The 22735-nt window shown below is 43.1% G+C and overlaps 2 protein-coding genes across 2 annotated transcripts in view; both read left to right on the top strand.

Moving 5' to 3' along the window:
- Positions 1-22735, top strand: part of LOC120990673 (zinc finger protein 585A-like) — a 1368789-nt gene that overhangs the window by 1224390 nt on the left and 121664 nt on the right. The window lies entirely within an intron of this gene.
- The window catches only part of LOC120991237 (gastrula zinc finger protein XlCGF17.1-like), a 250829-nt gene that overhangs the window by 172411 nt on the left and 55683 nt on the right, over positions 1-22735 (top strand). The window lies entirely within an intron of this gene.

Here is a 22735-nt window from a genome sequence, read left to right as displayed (position 1 = left end):
CGGGTTCCGAACAGCAAAGAGTGGGCATTATTATCTCCTTGTTGCAGGGAGACCCACAAGAATGGGCTTACTCTCTTCCCACTGACTCCCCTTTCTTAGCTACTGTTGAAGCGTATTTTTCAGGCTTTAAGCTCTATGATGAACCTGATAGGTCGGCTGTCGCAGAGTCTCAATTAACGTCTGTTAGCCAAGGAGACAGACCTGTGGAGGAATATTTCACCAAATTTTGGAAAATTCCTCTGGCTGGAACTATCCAGCACTTAAGTGTCAGTTCAGGTTAGGGCTCTCTGAAGATTTGAAGGATATGTTGGTCAGTTATCCCCTCCCTGACACTTTATAGTAGACGATGACTTTAGCTGTCAGACTGGACCGACGTATAAGGGAAAGACAAAGAGAACAGCTGACATTTCTACAGGTAGTGGTTAAACCTGACTCTTCACCCTTGAGAGTCAAATTGGAGAATCATCCAGAAGAGCCCATGCAACTCGGAATAACCATGAGGGATCAAAGACGTCAGAGGGGTGCCTGCTTTTATTGCGGAGAATCGGATCACTGGTTACGACAACGTCCTAAAATTCCTACCTCCAGGAGATCTTTGTGTCCTGATGACCAGAAGGATAAGGTACCCCCTAAGGTGGTTAAAGAGAAGATATTGTTACCTGTGACTATTTATTTTGGTTCTTGTAAGGGGTCTGGGAAGGCATTTATTGATTCAGGGTCTGCCTCTAATCTTATTGACCACAATTATGTGCTTTCCCTTGGGGTGCCCACTGTGCCTCTTGTTAACCCCATTCATCTTATTGCTATTGACTCCACCCCTTTGGTGGGTGGAACAGTAGAATATTGTACCCCTGAGGAGACCTTGACTGTGGGGGCCCTCCATGTGGAGTATGGTTCTTTTTTGGTATTAAAGAATTTACCCGTGGAGATAGTTCTTGGCATGCCTTAGCTCCAGGTTCATAACCCAGTCATCAACTGGTCCACAGGTGAATTAGAAAAATGGGGGTTAAAATGTGAGTCATGCTGTCTACCTGTTATTCAGACTGGAATCACTATGGAATCGAAAACCCTTCCCACGTACATCAATGACTTTGCTGATGTTTTTGCCATGTCCGATGTTGATTTCCTTCCCCCTCATAGACCATATGATTGTGCCATCAATCTTATTCCGGGATCTAAGTACCCTAGGGGTCGTATTTATAATTTGTCTGGTCCGGAATGGGAGTCTATGAGGGACTATTTGAAGGAGAGTTTACAAAAAGGACATATTAGACCCTAGGTGTCTACTATGGGGGCGGGGTTTTTCTTTGTTGGGAAAACAGACGGTGGACTGAGACCTTGTATTGATTATAGAGAGTTAAATAAGATTACAGTTAAGAACCAGTACTCTTTGCCTTTGATTCCAGACCTGTTTAATCAAGTTCTTGGATCTCAATGGTTCACTAAAGGGGGCCTATAATCTTATTCGAATTAAGGAGGGGGATGAGTGGAAAATGGCTTTTAATGCTCCTGAGGGTCATTATGAATATTTGGTTATGCCGTTTGGTGTAAGTAACGCTCCGGCAGTTTTCCCAAATTTTGTCAATTACATTTTTAGACAATTTATTGGAAAATTTGTGATTGTTTACATGGATGATATTTTGATTTATTACCATGACTGGGATTCTCACGTTATTCACACTAGACAAGTACTGCAGGTTCTTCGGGAGAACGGACTAATCGCTAAAAATGAGAAGTGTATATTCGGAGTGCAGGAAATTTCATTTTTGGGATATATCCTCACACCCCAATCCTTTAAGATGGATCTGGGGAAGGTGCAGTCTATTTTGGAATGGGTAAGACCCTCCTCTCTTAATGTGTTAGAACACTTTTTAGGGTTTTCAAATTATTATCAGAAATTGATTAAAAAAAAATCTATTATTGCTAAGCCTCTCACTGACCTAACCAAGAAGGGGGCGGATCTAGTGAATTGGTCGCCAGAGGCCATAGAGGCTTTTGAAACACTTGAGGTGTTTTGTTAATGCCCCAGTATTAGTCCAACCAGACCAAGAGAGGCCTTTTGTGGTTGAAGTCGATGCCTCTGAGGATGGGGTAGGGGCAGTACTGTCTCAGGGGTCATCCACTCTCACTAACCTAAGACCTTGCGCGTTCTTTTCTTGTAAGTTCTCTTCTACTGAGAGAAATGATGACATTAGTAATCGATAGTTACTTGCTATTAAATGGGCCTTTGAGGAATGGCATCATTTTTTGGAGGGGGCTCAACATTGTGTTATGGTACTTACTGATCATAGGAAATTTAATGTTTTTGGAACCCGCTAAACGTATGAATCCCAGACCAGCTAGGTGGGCATTATTCTTTACATGCTTTAACTTTTGCATTACTTACAGGCCAGGAAATAAAAATGTCAAAGCGGATGCCCTATCCCGGAATTTTTTGTGCTTTTCAGTCTCCTGACACTCCTCCAGAAACTATTTTGCCGGCAGGTATCATTATGGCTTTGGTCTCCTCCGGTCTGACGACCGAAATTACTGCGGGACAACACTTGGCTCCAGTACAATCCCCTAAAGATAAGTTGTTTGTCCCTGGTCATTTGCATCTCCGACTGTTAGATGAGTGCCACAATTCTGTTTTTAGTGGGCATCCGGGCATTAATGCCACCAAGGAACTAGTTTCTAGGTTTTATTGGTGGCCCACCTTGTCTAGAGATGTCCAGTCATATGTATTCTCTTGTGAGGTTTGTGCCAGGTCCAAGACTCCTAGGTCCCGTCCGGTGGGTAAGTTGTGACCACAGCCCATCCCTAGTAGACCTTGGTCCCTCCCACATTTCTATGGACTTTATTACCAACCTGCCGGTTTCGGAGGGTAAGTCGGTTGGATCATGTAATTAGTCTACACAGAATTCCCGAGAATATGGTTTCGGATAGAGGCGTTCAATTAGTCTCAAAATTTTGGAGGGTTTTTTGTCATAAATTTAATATCTCTCTGTCTTCTTCTTCGGTCTTTCATCTGGAAACCAACGGTTTAAACCGAACATTTAAACCAGTCTCTGGAACAGTATTGGAGGTGTTACGTCTCTGACAACCAACAGCTTTGGGTGAAGTATTTGTCCTTGGCGGAATTCGCCATTAATAATCAGGTGAACGCGTCTACTGGTATGTCTCCCTTCTTTTGTAATCTTGGATTTCATCCGCGATTTAGTTCATTCTCGCTGTCTTCCTCTCAGGTGCCTGAAGCTGATTTAGGAGTTAAAGAACTGTGCACAGTCTGGGCCCAGGTTTAGTTGAATCTGCAAAAAGCCCAGGAGGTTCAAAAGGTTAATGCTGACAAAAGGCGCTCTCGAGGGGTAGATTTTGAGTTGGGAGACGAGATGTGGTTATCTACCAAAAATTTGTGTCTGAAGGTACTTTTGGGTAAATTGGCACCTCGATTTATTGGCCCTTATGATATTATTGACATCATTAATCCTGTGTCTTTTAGGTTACGGTTACCTGACTCTTTTCGCATTCATAGTATTTTTCCTAAAGCTTTACTCAAAAAGTATGTGTCGCCTGTATCTCCGACACAAGAATCTCCTCCGCCAGTAGAAGTTGCCAGTCAACTAGAATACGAAGTCTCTAGAATCCTTGATGTGAGGAAAGTTTGTAATTCTTTGCAATATTTAGTTCACTGGAAGGGTTTTGGTCCAGAGGAGAGGTCTTGGGTGCCAAAGAATAAAATGCATGCTAAAAGGTTGGTGAAGAAATTCCATTTAGCTCATCAAAAAAAAACAACTCCAGTGATATTGGGTCCAGTGGCCCCTCGTGGAAGGGGGCGTCTCCATGGTGACAAGAGGGCGGGGAGGACCCGGGCACGCACGTCTCCTCAGTGTGGCCGGCATCCTCCATCTCCTAGACAATGAGCAGGTGGGGAACTGAGCGCCGATGTGATTGAGTCGGCGCTCAGGTGTACTGAGATGCTGGACATGGGTCATGTGACGCTAGCCACGTCACATGACCCATCAAAAAGTCCTATTTAAACAGGTAACCTGCTGGCCACAGGTTGCCTGTGATTGGTCTTACTTCCTCACTAGCGTATCCTGTATGTGCGACTTCTATCCATTGACCTCGGCTTGTATTTGACTCTGACCTGGTGTTACCCCTTGTATTGATGCAATCTCTTGGCTCCTGACCTCGGCTTGTACTTACTTGATATTATCGTACCCTGTGTGCTTCTGTTACCTCTTGACCTTGGGCCCCATTGCTTCTTTTGCTATTCTGTGCAAGAAGGGTGGGATAGGAGTGTGGGTGGAGTTAGGGCTGCACTTATCCCTACCTATTTGTGACATTCATATTCAGAATTTGGGAAAAGTTTTACAGATATATCAAGTTTTGTTTAACATGAGAGACTTCACACAGGAGATTGCCATTTTCATGTTCAGAATATGGGAAATTTTTTATAGAGTAATCATGTCTTGTTAGACATGAAAGAATACAGAGAGGAGAGAAGCCGTTTTTATGTTCAGAATGTGGGAAACGTTTTACACAAAATCCAAGTCTTGTTGCACATCAGAGAAGTCACACACGAGAGAAGAGCAAATTACTTGAAATAGGTTTTAATTAGAGTACAAATAAATTCAACCCAAATTGAAAGAGCTAAGATTGCGTGTTCACAAAGACCTGATTAAACGTTTGACCGTGCGCATCCTCCAGAATGGTGGACACATCGCACACGTCATGTAAAGACTTTTTAGGAAACCTTGAACTCGCTTATATATAGATATATTATCACAAACTGAAAATTCCAGTGTGTATTAGTAAATCTAGCCATGGTTGACCTAGCACATGACCTCCTTCCCACAGGAAAGGCCTGAGCTGAATTCAATATGATAAATTTCTAAATGGTGGTCGAACACCAAATAACGCAGCCTCTCTACCAATTAATGCTTTCATAGATTGGAAGTCAATTTTCTATAAATTGCACCAGTGAAAACTTTGTGTCCAGACTTTTGCCTCACCGTAGACTTTTTAAAATAAATATGGTCCAAAAATAATACCTTTTGGGGGGGGGGGGGGGGGGTTTGGTGGTGTTTATACACGCATGGTGGTGTCAGAAGAAGCAATGCCTTGTTTTGAACAAACATTCCAAAAATTCTCCCTTTTTTTGAGAGCAAAAACAGTACAGTATTGACCCTAATAGACAAGGTAGGAGATGTGATAGACAAGGTAGGAGATGTGCGTTTAGGGGTAGTACTAATGGCAGCAGTACAGTATGGAACCTGATGAGCAAGGCAGGAGATGTGTGGATATATAGGGGTAGTAATAAAGGCAGCAGGGGCAGTAGTAGCTGCAGGGGCAGCAGTACAGTATGGAACCTGATGAACAAGGCAGGAGATCTGAGGCTGTGTAAGGGTAATAGTAGCCACAGCAGTACAGCATAAAACCTAAGGTACAAGGCAGGAGATGTGTGGGTATATAAAGGTAGACATAAAGCCAGCAGGGGCAGTAGTAGCGACAGCAACACAGTATGAAACATGACAAACAACGCAGGAAATATGCACCTGTGTAGGGGTAGTAGTGGCAGGGGCAGTACTAGCTGCGGCAGCAGCACTGTATGGAAAATGGACAGGCAGACAGTGGCAGTGGTGCCAGTGATAAATAGCCACTAACAGCAATGGCAGATGTAGGCAGTAGCACCAGCCAAAGGTGTGTGATAATCCTCACGGATTTTCACAAATGTAATGTTTTCCACACTTTTGGGTGATAGTTTGTCAGCTTTGGTGTGATACTGCCATCTGGGGAGCTGAATACCCTCTATGACAGCACACTGGACGCTGGACAAGACAGTACACCAATAACAAACTGGGTCCATTGCTGCCACCCAGAAGTCCATGGGGCCAGGGTAGGTGCTGAAAAAAAGGGCACAGCCCAGGAACAATGGACCCTGGTTGTTTAGGTCATTCCAGTTTGCTGATGTGTGCTAGGTTGGTGCAGAGGTTGAAAAAACTGTTTCATCCTATTCAGCAAATTATATTGGCTGCTTCTTCAGGGCAAGGTGGTCAGCGACATATGGACTGTTATATACTAGCTGACCCTGTGTGCTGGAGAACTTCTTCTCCCTGACTCTATTTACACTGAGTGCAGTGAGCGCTGACAGCACTTCTCTCCTCTGTGTCCCCGGTGGCTGGTTGGTTAGTGAGCGCACCAGGGAGGTAGATGACAGGAGCTTTACATTATATAGGGGCAGTTTAATACCTTTTTAGCATATGTGACAATTGTTTCTGATGTTTCGGTCAACAAAATACACAATATAATATGCAAGTTGATAAGCAAAGACAATAGGGAAAGGGAACAATGTAGGTAGAGACAATCAATGTCAGGAGGGCATATTGGCAACATAAATGAGGCCAAGGTGGGTGACACAATGCTAGAACATGCACTTACAAAGCTAAGTAGTACAACAGTAGCTGAAAACAGCAGAGGAGCTGGATATAGCATCAGAGAAGATATAGGCATTATCCATCTGGGGGAAATGATCTCAACATAGACATAGTAATGGTGAAGAAGGAGAGCATGGTGTCTGGAGGCATAGTGGTAGTAACATAGTGATCTAGGGAGGGGAGCAGCCCAAGAGCCGGCATAATAACTTACCAAAGAGAGGAAGAAGAAGTCATGGAGGATCCCCCGTGCTGCGGGGAGAGTGTGTGTCATGCACGCTATGTGTAGGGATGACAGGTGTGGTGTTTTTGTAGGCGCAGTGCGGTTGTGCCGGTGGCGAGATCCCGCAGGACTATGCTGATAGAGGCAGGCAAACTGTGGTGATGCGGGAATGGATGGCGTTTCGCCCGTGTGTAGAAGAAACACCATGTGGAGGGGGCAGAGCATAGAATACAAATGGTAGAAGCGCAGGAGAGAGTTGAATAAGCAAATGAAGAATGGAAATGTTAATAGAGGAAGAATAGGATGTATGTGCCAGAGAGAGAATGAGCAATAGAGGATTCAAGGACAGATGGAGAATTTGTGTGAAGAAGAATATGACTAGAAAAGGAGAGAGAGTAATGATGTATGTGGAAGTGGGGATTGTGTGGTGTAAGAAGAGAAAGTGGTGAGGAGGGGAGAAGGCGCAGAGGACAGTGGAAAGTGAAGAAAGCCTAAAAGAAGGAAAGAAGTGTGTGATGTTAGGGATAAATAGTGTAATGTGTGTGAGAGAGATTAGACAAAGGTGGAGAGGATGAAATAAAAAGTCAGAAAATGTGAAAACAGTGAGAAAAAATTAGAAAAAAATAAATAAAATGACAAACTACAGTGCGCTGAACACCGAAGACAGGTTTTCCTTAGCAACACTCATTCAGATTACTCTTACAACTTCTTCTTTATTAAAAAAAAGGGACCTATATTAATTAAAGGGAATCTGTCCTTAGGTACCTGTAACTGAAACCAGCTGCATGTTTCCAAGTGCACCAGCCATATACAGCGCATGTGCCGAATGCACTGCAAGACTTCAGGGCCAGGTATGAGTATGTCTACACTGCCTGGTCCTGTCATGACATCAAGGCAAGTGAGCAAAGCTTCCGGTGCAACACTGACACCTTTGTTGCACCCAGGGGCTAATCTGCGTACAATGTACAGCATTATTTCTCTGAATTGGTGGTACAGAGAAAGATGGGACATGAGTATTACACTCACCAGTAATCCGGTTTCCTGGAAGTCTCCATGACAGCACATCCTGAGACTGACTTCCTCTGATAGGACATGAAAAAACACAGAGGTTTAAATTCCCTCCATCACCAGTGTATTTTCAATGGAAACAAGGATAAAGGGATACTAAATGAGAAACATAGGAAACATAAAAAAATGGGGTGGGAAATATGTGCTGTCATGGAGACTTCCAGGGAACCGGATTACCGGTGAGTGTAATACTCATTTCCCCGGTCGTCTCCATGACAGCACATCCTGAGAATTAACAAAGAACCAAAAATTAGGGAGAGGCTACAGCACAGAGAACCTTGAGCACAAATGGAGCTTTTTGCCGCCTTACTTTCTTTCTTTGGGCTGCAGAACTGGATAAATAAGTTTTTGTCAATTCTCCAACTTTTTGTTGCCTCTGAATGTTGTAGGACTGTTTGACATGTAGGTTATGGAATCAGACTTCTTGTTCACTACTAGGAATGGCACAAAAAGAAGGTATTATGATGTCTTGAGATCTATGAAAAGAGGTAACTACCCCGGGTCTAGTTTGAAAAAAAAAATTTCATCAAAAACTCTCAAGAAGGGCTCCTGGATGGAAAGGGCTTGAAGCTCACAGACACGTCTGGCTGAATATATAGCGGCTATTAATATGGCCTTAAAAGTAAGCCACCTAATGGAAATAGCATGTAAGGGCTCAAAGGGAGTTGAAGTTAAACCTAACAATATCATATTGAGGTTCCACAGGGTTGCAATGTTTTTTATTCTAGGTCAGAGATCAGCAACCTTCGGCATTCCAACTGCTGTGAAACTACAACTCCCAGCATGCAAACATGCTTGGCTGTTCTAACTCCCACAGAAGTGAATGAAGCATTCTGGGAGTTGTAGTTTCTGAACAGCTGGAGTGCCGGAGGTTGCTGATTCCTGTTCTAGGTCTTAACCTATCTGCTGCTTTTAAAAATCTGGACACCGAAGATATATCAGAGAGGCAGGTATTCTACAGAGCACTCAGAGCCGAGACCTGAACTCTGAGGATGTTTGGGGCAAGGCCCAGTGTCACGAACTATGGATCCGATCGGTCCGGATCCCCCAGCTGTGACGTAGTGGTCTGTGACGGAGTCTGCGCACACACAGAGACCTCACGTGACCGGGGTATTACCATCCGGCTAACACCCCCCCACTACACTTTGGTAACTGCCACCACGTGGGTTCCCGGTTCACGAGCCGACTATCCGGGTCATTCAATATCACACAGATCAGTGGATGAACCGGATATCACTTACTGACCAACCGCAGTCAATCACCCCCAGCTACAATTCCTAAATGCAATTTAACTAACTACCTGGTAACGTCTCTTCAAAGGCAAGGTACGTTGTTCAGCAGCTTAGAATATGGAAGACTTGGCCATTTAGATTTTATAATAACAATAACAATATAAATAATCACGACAGTTCAAATGAAAGGGAAAAAGATGAAAGAATACTTCGTTTCTCTGGAGGGTTTCAGATGGTCGTTCATATGTCCTTTTTGAATCCTTGCAAACCCAGTTCAGTATGTATCAGGGGAGACCCTCAAAGTTCTTCTGATACAGGGATATGCCGTTAATGTCCAATTAAGTGTCTGGTGATGTTCCATGGGTCTCTCTCCTCTGTCCTTGTGCACAGATTTTTATGAACTCTCCCATGGGCAGGAGACTTACTCCTGTCAGCCAATGGCAACAGAGTGACTGTGAAGCCTAGGGATTGGCCTCCAAGTGTTTTATGACCCCATCAAAGTTCAGTTCCTACAATGAGGATTATACTTAAGCCCGTATCTCCCTGATACATCGGCATATTTTTATACAGAATACATATTTGCGATCCTTATTTATTTACATACAGAATGAGACCACACATGGTAATGCTGGGACCTGTAGTTCTTCTACCACCCATAGGTGAGCTACAGAATCACATCCTCTGGTCATATTTGATACCCAATTAACCACAATACTCTGTAGAGCCTGGATCTGGTGTCAGAAAGGGCATAAGTTGATTCATAAATGAAATATGAAAGTGGACTGGTTTTATGCCCAGAGCTAATTAAGGGGCTATTAGCTCTCCTCAAACCAGACCTGGAAATTAATGACGTCACGCTCCAGCCAGGCTTGACAGCGAGCTGATCTTTATCTTATAGGACAGGATGAGCTGGGCCTGGTATAGCCTTTATGACCTTTTATAGCCGGCCTCACAGAGTAGTGGTAATAAAAGTGTCCATCTATATCATAGAGAAATGCAAAGATCCGCAGCACTCATCAGTGTAGTAAATCCAAAGTGGTTTATTTAAACAAACAGCATGGTGATGCGACGTTTCGACCTTCCCAGGTCTTTCTCAAGCAACTTGCTTGAGAAAGACCTGGGAAGGTCGAAACGTCGCATCACCATGCTGTTTGTTTAAATAAACCACTTTGGATTTACTACACTGATGAGTGCTGCGGATCTTTGCATTTCTGTTTGGACGTCGGGATCATGAGCCAGGGTCCCCATCTGCGTGCACCATCATTACCCTAAAGGTATCTCTTAATGGCTTCTCCCTAATGTGGGACAGTAGTGCTGCCAAACTTTCATGTATATCATCTATATCATAGGTGACCCAGGCTTCAGGAAGATGAGAGTTCACAGTTTTTTTTACATATGCCAGAAGCATACAAGATGGCTACCCAGAGGAATTATGTATGTATGCCGGCACACCCAGGTCTAAGCCTTCCTGAAAGAAATACAGAATGAGGGGAATATTAGGAGCTGATTGGTTAAAACTCCCACCACACCAGGATGCAAACTTTTTCCATATTTTTAAGTAGGCTTTAGACCTGTTTGATTTTCTGCTGAGTAACAATGTTTGTACCAGTCTCTCAGACAGACCTAATCTAAGCAGGATGTATTCTTCATAGTCCACACTGATTCCTTGAACATGCTGGGATTGGGGTGGTAAATTGGTCCCTGACGTAATAGGTCTGATCTTTGGGGCAGAAGAATGGGGTCCTCTCGACTGAGGGATCTCCGGAGCCCGAACCACCCCGTCTGGGCCAAAAGGGGGGCACTAGAATCAGAGTGCAGTTTTCTGACTGGAGTCTTTCAGAACTCTGGGGATTAGTGGAAACGAAGGGAATGCATAGACCAGTTTGGAGGTCCGGTTGTGACTGAAAGCATCTACTGCCGCAGGAGAATCCCTGGGATGGAGAGAGAAGTAAAAAGGAACTTTGTGATTCTTTCCTGAGGCAAACAAGTCCAGAACAGGAGTTTAAATCACTGAAGAATAGCTGATATGCTGATCCAACTTTAGACACTGCAAAATTTTACTAGATTCACTGAAAGTGCCATAAACATTTACCTTTATTAATGTTACATCTAAAATATAATTCCAAGTATTAACAAACATGAGCCCCAATAATACCAAAAACAAAAATGGTGATACAACAATAGATTGCTGGGTGGGGGGGGGGGGGAGGGGTTTGTATATATCTATCTATTGTTCAAAGATGGTGGCTCACTCGGGACGAAATTATTGAATTGGTGCTGCTAACCCGCAAGAGGGACACCCACCCTCTGGTCAAAAACAGTATCTATAGAATAAAAGTAGGGTGAGCACTCAACAAATGGCGTTTTGGAAATTAAAAGTTTAATTAAACACTAAAATAATGTTAAAATACTAAAATGCACACAAAATGAAGGATAAATGTGTATATACGATTTCATACATTCAACATATAACAATTCGCATAGATAGGTAATTGTCCCATTGGGTGTAGGCAGTCTCTTTATAGGACAATATAATGTATTGTATAGTTGTAGTATAGATGTCCTGTATAGGTTTAATGTTCCCCTACTAAAGCGTCTCTTTCAACACTCGTGCTGGTTGATGATAAATGGTGCGTCGCCCGGGCACAGACAGCAATGGAGGAGGGAGAGCCACACACCGGATCCGACCTAAATACTGACGGGAACCACAAAAGAGGCTCCCAGCACCTCTCTGGTCCTTCCTCGCCTGGTAGGACAGGAAAAACACTGTTGATGGAGGGAAGCGGAGGGAATTTAAACCTGTTTTTTCCTGTCCTATCAGAGGAAGTCAGTCTCAGGATTAGTGATAAGCGGCAGGGGCAATATTCGAATTCGCGTTATTTCGCGAATATTTTGTAGAACATTCGTCATATATTTGTGAATTCGAGATTATATTCTTGATTGCGAAAATCGGCAATGTAATATTCGCGTAATGCGCGCGAAATACAGGCGTGGGTCACTTATGCTACATTTTTCAAACTGGTATAAGTTTCCTAATATTGGAGAAAATGGTTGGCACGGCAGAACATTACAATAGCTTTATATGCAGATAGAGTGCTCCAATATATTTGCGCTTGCAAATTTTAGGCAATTAATGATGCGCATATTTTTTCGCAATACGTGCAACTTGTGACATCACAGCACTATGTCTGTAGAATGTATGTTTGGACAGCAGAACCTATCAGCTACACTATATCACTATCTAACCTACACTGACTATCTCCCCCCTAACTATCTGAAATATACATATATATATATATAAGTTAGCTGTCTAACGTAATACAACAAATCACAGAGCACAGCAATGACACTGCTCTCTCTTTCATAAATGCAATAAACTTTAGAAAATAGCTGCTGGGGAGGTTCTTATATAGGGAAGGGGTAGGCAACTTTTCTATTGGTTGCTAGACATGTTGCTAAGCTGTGACAAAGGATTCTCATTGGCCCACAAGTTAGAAGAAGGGAGGGATGATCACCTGATGTGTACTGTGTTAAAAAAACAAACAAAAAAAACAAATATTCGGCATTACGAATATATAGCACTATATTCAAAATATTCGCGAAGTGGCGATATTCGCGATAAAAATTCGTAATACGAATATTCGCGCTCAACACTACTCAGGATGTTCTATCATAGAGACGACTGGGGGGAAAAAGCATTACACTATGCTGACATGCGCACGTCTGAACATGTAGTTGGTCGTAGTTACAGGTACCTGGTAACAGATTCCCATTAATAAGGTATACTATAAAAATAGTCCTAAACACCTCCCCTACGCATAAAGTGAGTGAACTCCCATATGTATATTCCTGCGGTTTAATGGTAAATCTATCTAGATACTGGAACTGAGTGATATGTCGGTGGTGTAAATCTTGTGATGTCCACATCTGTTAACGCCTGAAAAATGGCAACATGAATTCAGTGACGAAGTGATGCATATATACACTACTCACTAAAAGTTAGTGATTTTTGGCTTTCGGGTGAAATTTATGGAAAACGCAAAAAGTTCCTGTTCCAGTGATATTATATCATGAAAGTCGGGCATTAAAGTAGAAGCAGCAATGGTGATTTCTTCATCTCAAACTATTTATTGAAACAAAAGCCAACACCAGTGGTGGGTATACCCCCACAAAAATGTCAGTGTCTCAATAACTTGAGAATCAATTACAGCTTGACTACAACGTCTCATGCTGTTCACAAGTCGACTTATTGTTTGCCGAGGCGTAGCATCCCACTCTTCTTGAAGGGTGGCCCTCAGGTCATTGAGGTTCTGGGGTACAGAGTTACGAGCCTCTACACGGCGACTCAGCTAATTCCATAGGTTTTCAATGGGATCCAGGTCTGGAAAAAGTGCAGACCACTCCATTTTAGGTACCCCAGTCTCCAGCAGCTGGTCCCTAATGATGTGACCTCAATGAACTGTTGCATAGTCGTCCATGAAGATGAAATTAGGTCTGTGTTGTTCATGCAGAGGTACAGTGACTGGATTAATGATGTTATTCAAGTAGAATGGGCTTGTCACTGGACCATTCACAACGTGTAGGGAAGGTCTGTATTGACTAGACACACCTGCTCACAATGTAACATCACCACCACCAAAGGCTCGTCTGGTGACAACAGTTAGCGCTCTCCTTGACTTCTCCAACATCGTTGGCGGACATCAATTCTGCTCAGCGTGAATCGACTTTAATCAGTGAACAGAACAGTATGTCTTACTAGGTGGCCACAAAGACTGGGCAGAAGGAAACCCAGGTAAAGTGCATAGCTCCAGCACCCAACAAGGCTGGAGAACAACTCCCTTCCATCAACAGGATAAAATACCACTAGAGACCACACCCAGACCAAGACCTTAACCTCACAAGAACCAGACAGAGAAAGGAACAAGCATACCAGGAGCAGTGAACACACAGGCTACCAAAACTACACATTGCCCCTGGCAACCAGCATACACGGCATCAACCGCAGCCAGTACACCAGAGCACAAACGGGAGCAACATGGAACTAGGGTCACAGTGAACCACACTGAGACCGTGACAGCTTGGCTGTTTTTGTAAACCCAACCAGATCTTGTAGCTTGGATATGGTGGCCAGCGGGACAAGCTCAGGGAAGCACCCCTGTCTAGAGATATATACAGATCCACATCTCAGATATGCTGCAAATGTCTGAAATGAGAATACAACAACTTTGCGTTTTTAATTCTAATGAAGATAACGTTGTGAAGTGAAATCCTGATGAATATCTACTGCTCTAACTTGCTCCATGTTCTCCCACCTGACGCTTTGTTCAAGGAAGAATTCAGATTAAGGACGCTCAGGGTTCTCTGTAACAAACCATTGAGTGTATTGGTGTATTGTCATAGGCTGGAATAGTTTTGCCCTCGACCAATGTCTGACAATAAATGGGTTTCATTTGTTAAATATTTTCCAGTGTTTAAATAGTTAAAAATTTGAACCGGCATTCAAGACAATTGGAGATCACGTAGAATAAAATGAATTTATTAGTGTCATAAAATATATAGATCTACATTAAACATGTCTACATTGGATAAAAAACACAACAAAAATTATAAGATAATTTAAAAATAGAGCATAGATTATACCCAGGACCTTTTTTTTTTTTGCAGTTACATAAAGTCGTTACGTCCAAGGTTCACTGTATCAAATAACTGTATCCAATTCACTACTAGTAAGGATGATTATAGTGGATTACAGTTGGTATGGTAGAGTGAAATGACCGAGTTAAATGACATATACACCAATATGTTTTATAGTTGCAGTGCTCATTAAACTGGTAGAATATATAAATTCAATGTGGTCAAGTCCCGTGCAAAGTACTGGTTCTTTGTGATAATTCAATTCATAGGATGCGTAAAGTCATAAGTAGGTCTCGCTGTATGTGAGTATAGTTCCACTTTAGATTTCAACTCTCTATATAGAGACACGCCATACATGCGATTCCAGTAGAATGGTCGGTATAGTCAGCCCATGTGTATGGAGCTTTTAATCTTTTGTATAGGGGACACAACCTCTATGTAGTCCTGATAGTGAGGACAATTCAGTCCGCCCGTATATAGAGCATATGACATTTATAATTGTACTTGCTCTGTACTCGCGGTATATCTCGCTGGTCCAACCTTATCAGTTTGTGGAGATTCCTTCTGTAGCGTCCCACAGCTTCACACTTCAGCCGCTCCACACTCCGGCGGCATTGGTTTCGGTTTGCAGCGTCTCTCGGGATCTCGTCCCAGTTCTCGTGAGAGTTCGTCCGTATCTTACTTTCTTGAGTGGAGAGATGCTCTACTTCTTTAACAGTATACTTTAATACATGGCCATGTATGTTCGAGACTGATTAACACACAGGTATTCCGCCCAGATGCGTTTCGAGATGGCTTATCTCTTCCTCAGTGGGTTGGCAAGCCTTAGGAATTGTATTGAATTGCTGGAAAACTTGCAAGATGTATAATAGTGTTTCCAATAATCACCATGGTTTCATATACTTTTCTGTACTTTAAGTACTTTGCATTTCACGGGAAAAATATTCAACATAGAGTAATGTGTGAGCATACATGTCTATACAAGACATAAAATACCAGCCTTGAAGATACAAAGTATCTAAAATAAATAATAGATAAACTATAAAAATATTGAGCTTAATATTCCAACAACTGGGTCTATATCCTATTTATTCTTGATTATGGTCTAGTGTGGATGATACTTATATTCCCAGTGCGTTTTTCATGCGTTATTTTTCTTTCTTAGTCATATCCTTCCTGATTTTCTTATACTTACGTTCCTTCAATCTTACATTGTTGTGTAATCTTCTAGGTGGATACGTAGTCATTATTAATATTTATAGTTCCCTCATAGTATAGATATTTGGGTTGTTCTCACAATTTTTGAAGAGCCTTTTTAGGAAATATAAATTATTCCTATCTTAGCATCTATTAATTGAGTACCCTGTAATATCAATAGGTTTTCTTAAGTGCGTTTTTTTCTTTTATAGCTGCGTTTTTTAGAATGTGTATGCAGAATGGTCCCATTTACCCTCTTCGTAGAGGATTTCTTTCAAACTTATAGTTGTTCATAAATTACAAGGATTTCCAATAACATTATAGATTTGATTTCTTTTATGGAGTCCTATATGGTGAATACATAGTCCTTCTAAGTAATTATGGATTATTCCTCATCTGTCAACTGTTCATTGAATGTCATATCGCATCAATAGATTTTCTTGAGTGCGTTTTACATGCGTTTTTTTCAGGTTTGTGTCTGTAGTCTCCCTATAGAGTTAAATGGGTATTTTCTCAGATAATCCCCTTTATATAGATCTATATATTTTATGACACTAATAAATTCATTTAATTCTATGTGATCTCCAATTGTCTTGAGTGCCAGTTCAACTTTTTAACTATTTATATACTCAAGAACTAGGGGTGTTTCTTTGAACCTGAGCACCAGCTGTGGTTATCCAGAGTGAGCCATCTGTTCACTATTTATAATAATTTTCCAGTGTTTCTTTGTGTTTTCCACGTATGTCCTCTGTAGACCCAGCAATTTCTGAAGCCACACTATATGGGCTTAGGGGGTGGTCTCTCAACAATGAGCAGGAGGCAACTGGAGAACAATCTCATTATTATTTATTATTAAAGTGCCATTCATTCTATAGCGCTGTACATCTGAAAAGGGGTATACATACATAATACAGACAATTGCACTAAGCGTGTACAAGACGAGTGACAAACTGGTACAGAAAGAGAGAGGGCCCTGCCCGTGAGGGCTTACAATCTACATGATATGGGAGGACATAGTAGGTGAGGGTAAAGTTGGTCATGGCGGTATAGAGGCAGCAGGGTCACTGGTTGTAGGCTTGTCTGAAGAGGTGGGTTTTCAGGTTTCTTTTGAAGGATTCCACTGTAGGTGAGAGTCTGATATGTTGGGGTAGCGAGTTCCAGAGTATGGGGGATGCACGTGAGAAATCTTGGAGGCGATTGTGGGAAGAGGTGATAAGAGGAGAGGAGAGAAGGAGGTCTTGTAAAGATCGGAGATTGCGTGTGGGGATGTATCGGGAAAGTAGCTCAGAGATGTAGGGAGGGGACAGGTTGTGGACAGCTTTGTATGTATTTGTTAGTATTTTGAACTGAATTCGCTGGGCAATGGGGAGTCAGTGAAGGGATTAGCAGAGGGGAGAGGCAGAGGAGTAACAGGATGAGAGGTGGATTAGTCGGGCAACACAGTTGAGGATAGATTGGATGGGTGCGAGAGTGCTAGATGGAAGGCCACAGAGGAGGATGTTGCAGTAGTCTAGGCGGGAGATGAGATGGAGTATGTACAAGCATTTTTACAGACTCAAAGCTGAGGAAAGCGCGGATGCGGGAGAAGTTTTTGAGTTGGAGGTGGCAGGTAGTGGAAAGGGCTTGGATGTGCGGTCGGAAGGAGAGGGCAGAATCCAAGGTCACTCCAAAGCAGCGGACTTGGTTGACCGGGGAGAGTGTGCAGCCATTGATGGTGATATATAGGTCTGTTGGGGGGTTGAGCAAGATGAGGGAAAGATGATGAATTCTGTTTTATCCATGGTAAGTTTTAGAAAGTGAAAGGAGACGGAGGATATGGAAGATAGGCATTGTAGGATTCTGGATAGTAAGGTGTGATGTCTGGACCAGAGAGGTAGATTTGTGTGTGATCAGCATAAAAGTGATATTGAAAGCCATGGGACTCTATGTCCCAGGCCAAAAGGGTAGATAGAGAAGAGCAGGGGTCCTAGGACAGAGCCTTGCGGGACACTAACAGAGAGTTAATGAGACGAGGAGGTGGTGTGAGAGTGGGAGACGCTAAATGTCCGCTCTGTGAGGTATGATGTGATTCAGGAGAGGGCCAGGTCAGTGATGCCAAGAGATGAGAGAGTTTGTAACAGAAGGGAGTGGTCGACAGATCAAGGAGAAGGAGGACAGAGTAATGTTTTTTGGTTTGGCTGTTAGGTGAATTTGGTGAGGGCAGTCTCAGTTGAGTGGTGGGGTTGGAAGCCAGATTGTAGCCGGTCAAAGAGGGAGCAGGAGGAGAGATGAGAGGACAGTTCAGAATGGACATGTTGCTCAAGTAGCTTTGAGACGTATGGAAGAAGTGATATGTGGCGATAACTGGACAAAGAAGATGGGTCAAGTGAATGCTTTTTGAGAATGGGTGAAATGGTAGCATGTTTAAAACCAGAGGGGAAGACACCAGAGGTTAGTGATAGGTTGAAGAGATGAGTTAGGGCTGGGACAAACACTGTGGTGAGGTGAGGGATGAGGTGCGATGGGATTGGGTCAAGTGCACAGGTGGTGAGATGTGATCTGAAGCGTAGAGTGGAGAGTTTTTCTTGTGTAATGGTGGAGAAGCGGGTTTTGGGAGAACAGGACTGAGCAGTTGTGTAGAGGGTCTGTGGGGACTGTGCACTGAAGTTTTCTCTGATGTTGACTATCTTTTGTTTGACGTATGTGGCAAAGTCCTCAGCTGAGAGGAGAGGGTGGGGGCGCTGGGGGACTGAGAAGGGAGTTAAAAGTGTTAAAAAGTTGTTTAGGGCTGTGGGACAGGGAAGATATGAGAGATGAGAAGTAGCCCTGTTTTGCATCAGCGAGCGAGGATTTGAAAATGAGGCGGGATTGCTTCGATGTGGTGAAGTGATCTTTAGAGTGGGATTTCTTCCATCACCGCTCAGTAGCCCTGGAAACTTGTCTGAGTTTTTTGGTCAGGTTGGCGTTTGTTGATTTTTTCGGTTTTTGTTGTGTGTGTGAGGGGGACAACAATGGCCAGAGCTGTACTTATTGTGGTGTTATATAGGGTGGTGGCAGTATCTGGGTCTTGGAACAAATGGTAGAGAGTGGCAGAAGAGAGTCAGAAAGCAAGCAAAAGTCGAGATGTTTAAGGTTCCTGCGGTGGGGTATTAGTGTGTGGACCGTTGGAGCAGCAGATGAGACCAGTGAAGAGAATGTGAGTAGGTTGTGGTCGCATAGGGGGAGAGGCGAATTAGAAAGGTTAGATAGGGAGCAGAGGCGGGTAAAGATAAGATCCAGAGTACGAACATCTCTGTGGGTGGGAGAGGAAAACCACTGTGAGAGGCCGAAGGAGGAAGAGAGTGATAGGAGTTTAGAGGCGGCTGAGTGGTAGGTGTCAATAGGAATGCTGAAGTCATTGAAGACTCATTGGACCCTATTTTAATTGCAATAACGATAAAGGTATCCTCGAGTCCTTGAGATAACTAATCGATGGTTCTTCAAATGCTATAATACATAGTAAGGGTCATTTTACATGGATTGTAATATCTGGCAATTATCTGGAACAATAAGAATCCAAATGTAAGCGGCTCACCTACCAACTTGGAGATGGAATGGTGCACACCCCACTGGCTCACCCAAAGCCTGTAAACACCAAACCTAAATTTATAAAAGTTTGGGGGGCACTCAATATCAAGACTATACGGACCACTATAAAAATATAAAAATTAAAACCCTTTAATGTTAATCAGCATACACATAAAAATATATAAATAAATTATATGATAAAATCAAAACCACAAGCAGCTATATTCCTATCTCAGGTATTATATTACTGTATATGATCTTGCCTATAAATGGTGGTAGACAGTCAATTCATTAATAGGTATGGTGTTCATCCAGATCTATGTGGATATTCTGATTATAATCCTGCACTGTTCCACTTAATGTATTGTCTATTACTCCACTCTTATCCTTCTCAATTGGAATCCTCCTCCTTTAGTTTTCAAACTGTGTCCACAATCTCTGATAATCAGTTAATACTGTGTCGGACCATGCGCTCACCACATCAATATTAATATGCATACAGTCATCTAGCTGCTTGAAACAAACCCTCAGGGTGAGTATATGTACTTTACCACTCTCTGCCGTGGTTGTTCGCGCATGGTCTTGTCGTCTCAGGAGCAATTCCTCCTCTTTGGCTTGCCAGGACCTACGCAACGTCCCACGCGATCCAGCCGTTTCCTCATTGCGTCCCACGTGACGGAGGCAGAGCGTGTCTTCTGGATCATAGAGTCCCGCGGCACCGCTGCAATAATAAACACAGTCTGTATTCCGCAGTCTTCAATCTCCGGATTCCCACAAGATGCCCCTATAGTGGAGCCACACAAGTGGAGTATACGTTTTTCACTATCCTTGACCAAACTCGTTTCGGGGCTACAACATGCCCCTTCTTCAGTGGTTAGACAGTAAATGAACCGGCATTTCTTTTATAGGGTAAATACTAGTGTTGAGCGCGAATATTCGAATTGCGAATATTTTGAATATAGTGCTATATATTTGTTATATTGAATATTCGTCATTGTTTTCCATCTGAAAACATGATTCCTCCCTGCTTCTTGCTTGTGGGCCAATGAGTCATTGGCCCACAAGCAACTTAAGCAGGGCGGAATGAAGACTTCACATGGAAAAAAATGACGAATATTCTAAAAAAAGAATATATAGCACTATATTGAATATTCTCAGCTGAGGACTTTGCCAATTATTTCAAACAAAAGATAGTCAACATCAGAGAAAGCTTCACTACACAGTCCCCAATGACCCTCTACACAACTGCTCGGTCCTCTTCTCCCTAAACTCCACCATTACAGAAGAAAAACTCTCCACTCAACTCTCCAGATCACATCTCACCACCTGTGCACTTGACCCAATCCCATCCCACCTCATCCCTAACCTCACCACAGTGTTTATCCCAGCCCTAGCTCATCTCTTCAACCTATCACTAACCTCTGGTGTCTTCCCCTCTGCTTTTAAACACGCTACCATTACACCCATCCTCAAAAAGCCTTCACTTGACCCATCTTCTTTGTCCAGTTATCGCCCCATATCACTGCTTCCGTATGCCTCAAAGCTACTTGAACAACATGTCCATTCTGAACTGTCCTCTCACCTTTCTGTCCTCCTTCTCCTTGACCTGTCCTCTGCCTTCGACACTGTTGACCACTCCCTTCTGTTGCAAACTCTCTCATCTCTTGGCATCACTGACCTGGCCCTCTCCTGGATCACATCATACCTCACAGACCGGACGTTTAGCGTCTCCCACTCCCGCACCACCTCCTCGTCTCATTCCCTCTCTGTTGGTGTCCCGCAAGGCTCTGTCCTAGGACCCCTGCTCTTCTCTATCTACACTTTTGGCCTGGGACAGCTCATAGAGTCCCATGGCTTTCAGTATCACTCCTACGCTGACGACACACAAATCTACCTCTCTGGTCCAGACCTCACCACCTTACTATCCAGAATCCCACAATGTCTATCTTCTATATCATCCTTCTTCTCCTCTCGCTTTTTAAAACTTAACATGGATAAAACAGAATTCATCCTCTTTCCCCCATCTTGCTCAACTTCCCCAACAGACCTATCTATCACGATCAATGGCTGCACACTCTCCCCGGTCATCCAAGTCCGCTTCCTTGGAGTGACCTTGGATTCTGCCCTCTCCTTCAGACCACACATCCAAGCACTTTCCACCACCTGCCGCCTCCAACTCAAAAACATCTCCCGCATCCGTGCTTTCCTTAACTTTGAATCTGCGAAAATGCTTGTACATGCCCTCATCATCTCCCGCCTAGACTACTGCAACACTCTCCTCTGTGGCCTTCCATCTAGCACTCTCGCACCCCTCCAATCTATCCTTAACTCTGCTGCCCGACTAATCCACCTCTCACCCTATTACTAGTCTGCCTCTCCCCTCTGCCAATCCCTTCACTGGCTCCCCATTGCCCAGCGAATTCACTTCAAAGTACTAACAAATACATACAAGGCTGTCCATAACCTGTCCCCTCCCTACATCTGAGCTACTTTCCCGATACACCCCCACACGCACTCTCCGATCCTCACAAGACCTCCTTCTCTCCTCTCCTTTTATCGCCTCTTCCCACAATCGCCTCCAAGATTTCTCCTGTGCATCCCCCATACTCTGGAACTCGCTACCCCAACATATCAGACTCTCACCTACAGTGGAATCCTTCAAAAGAAACCTGAAAACCCACCTCTTCAGACAAGCCTACAACCAGTGACCCTGCTGCCTCCATACCGCCATGACCAACTTCACCCACACCTACTGTGTCCTTCTCCCATACCATGTAGATTGTAAGCACTCACGGGCAGGGCCCTCTCTCCTTCTGTACCAGTTTGTAACTCGTCTTGTTTATGATTAGTGCAATTGTCTGTATTATGTATGTATACCCCTTTTTATATGTACAGCGCTATGGAATGAATGGCGCTTTAATAATAAATAATAATAATAATATAGTGCTATATATTCGTTTTTTGGATATTCGTCATTTTTTTTCATCTGAAGTCAGGAGTCCTCCCTGCTTAAGTTGCTTGTGGGCCAATGACTCTGGCCCACAAGCAAAAAGCAGGGAGGAATAATTTTTTTCAGATGGAAAAAAATTACAAATATTTTAAAAATGAATATATAGCGCTATATTCTATATTCGTTTTTGACCCACTTTGCATTACGTGATTTTTACATTGCAGATTTTTTTCGGAATCACGAAAATAATCTTACGTGATTTTAATGTCGAATACGAATATTTGCGACTATATGACTAATATTCTACCACATATTCACAAAATATCACAAATTCAAATATTGCCCCTGCCGCTCATCACTAAACCTGACCACCGAGCTACGGGAAGAGGTTGCGTTGGGGGCTCTAGAGGTGGACATCAGATGAACAGTGATGGTAAGGCCGGAATCGGAGAGAGATACTCTTGAGAAAATA

Source organism: Bufo bufo, chromosome 2, assembly GCF_905171765.1.
Source record: "Bufo bufo chromosome 2, aBufBuf1.1, whole genome shotgun sequence".
NCBI classification, from domain to species: Eukaryota; Metazoa; Chordata; class Amphibia; order Anura; family Bufonidae; genus Bufo; species Bufo bufo.
This window is presented reverse-complemented; position numbering and strand designations above follow the sequence as displayed.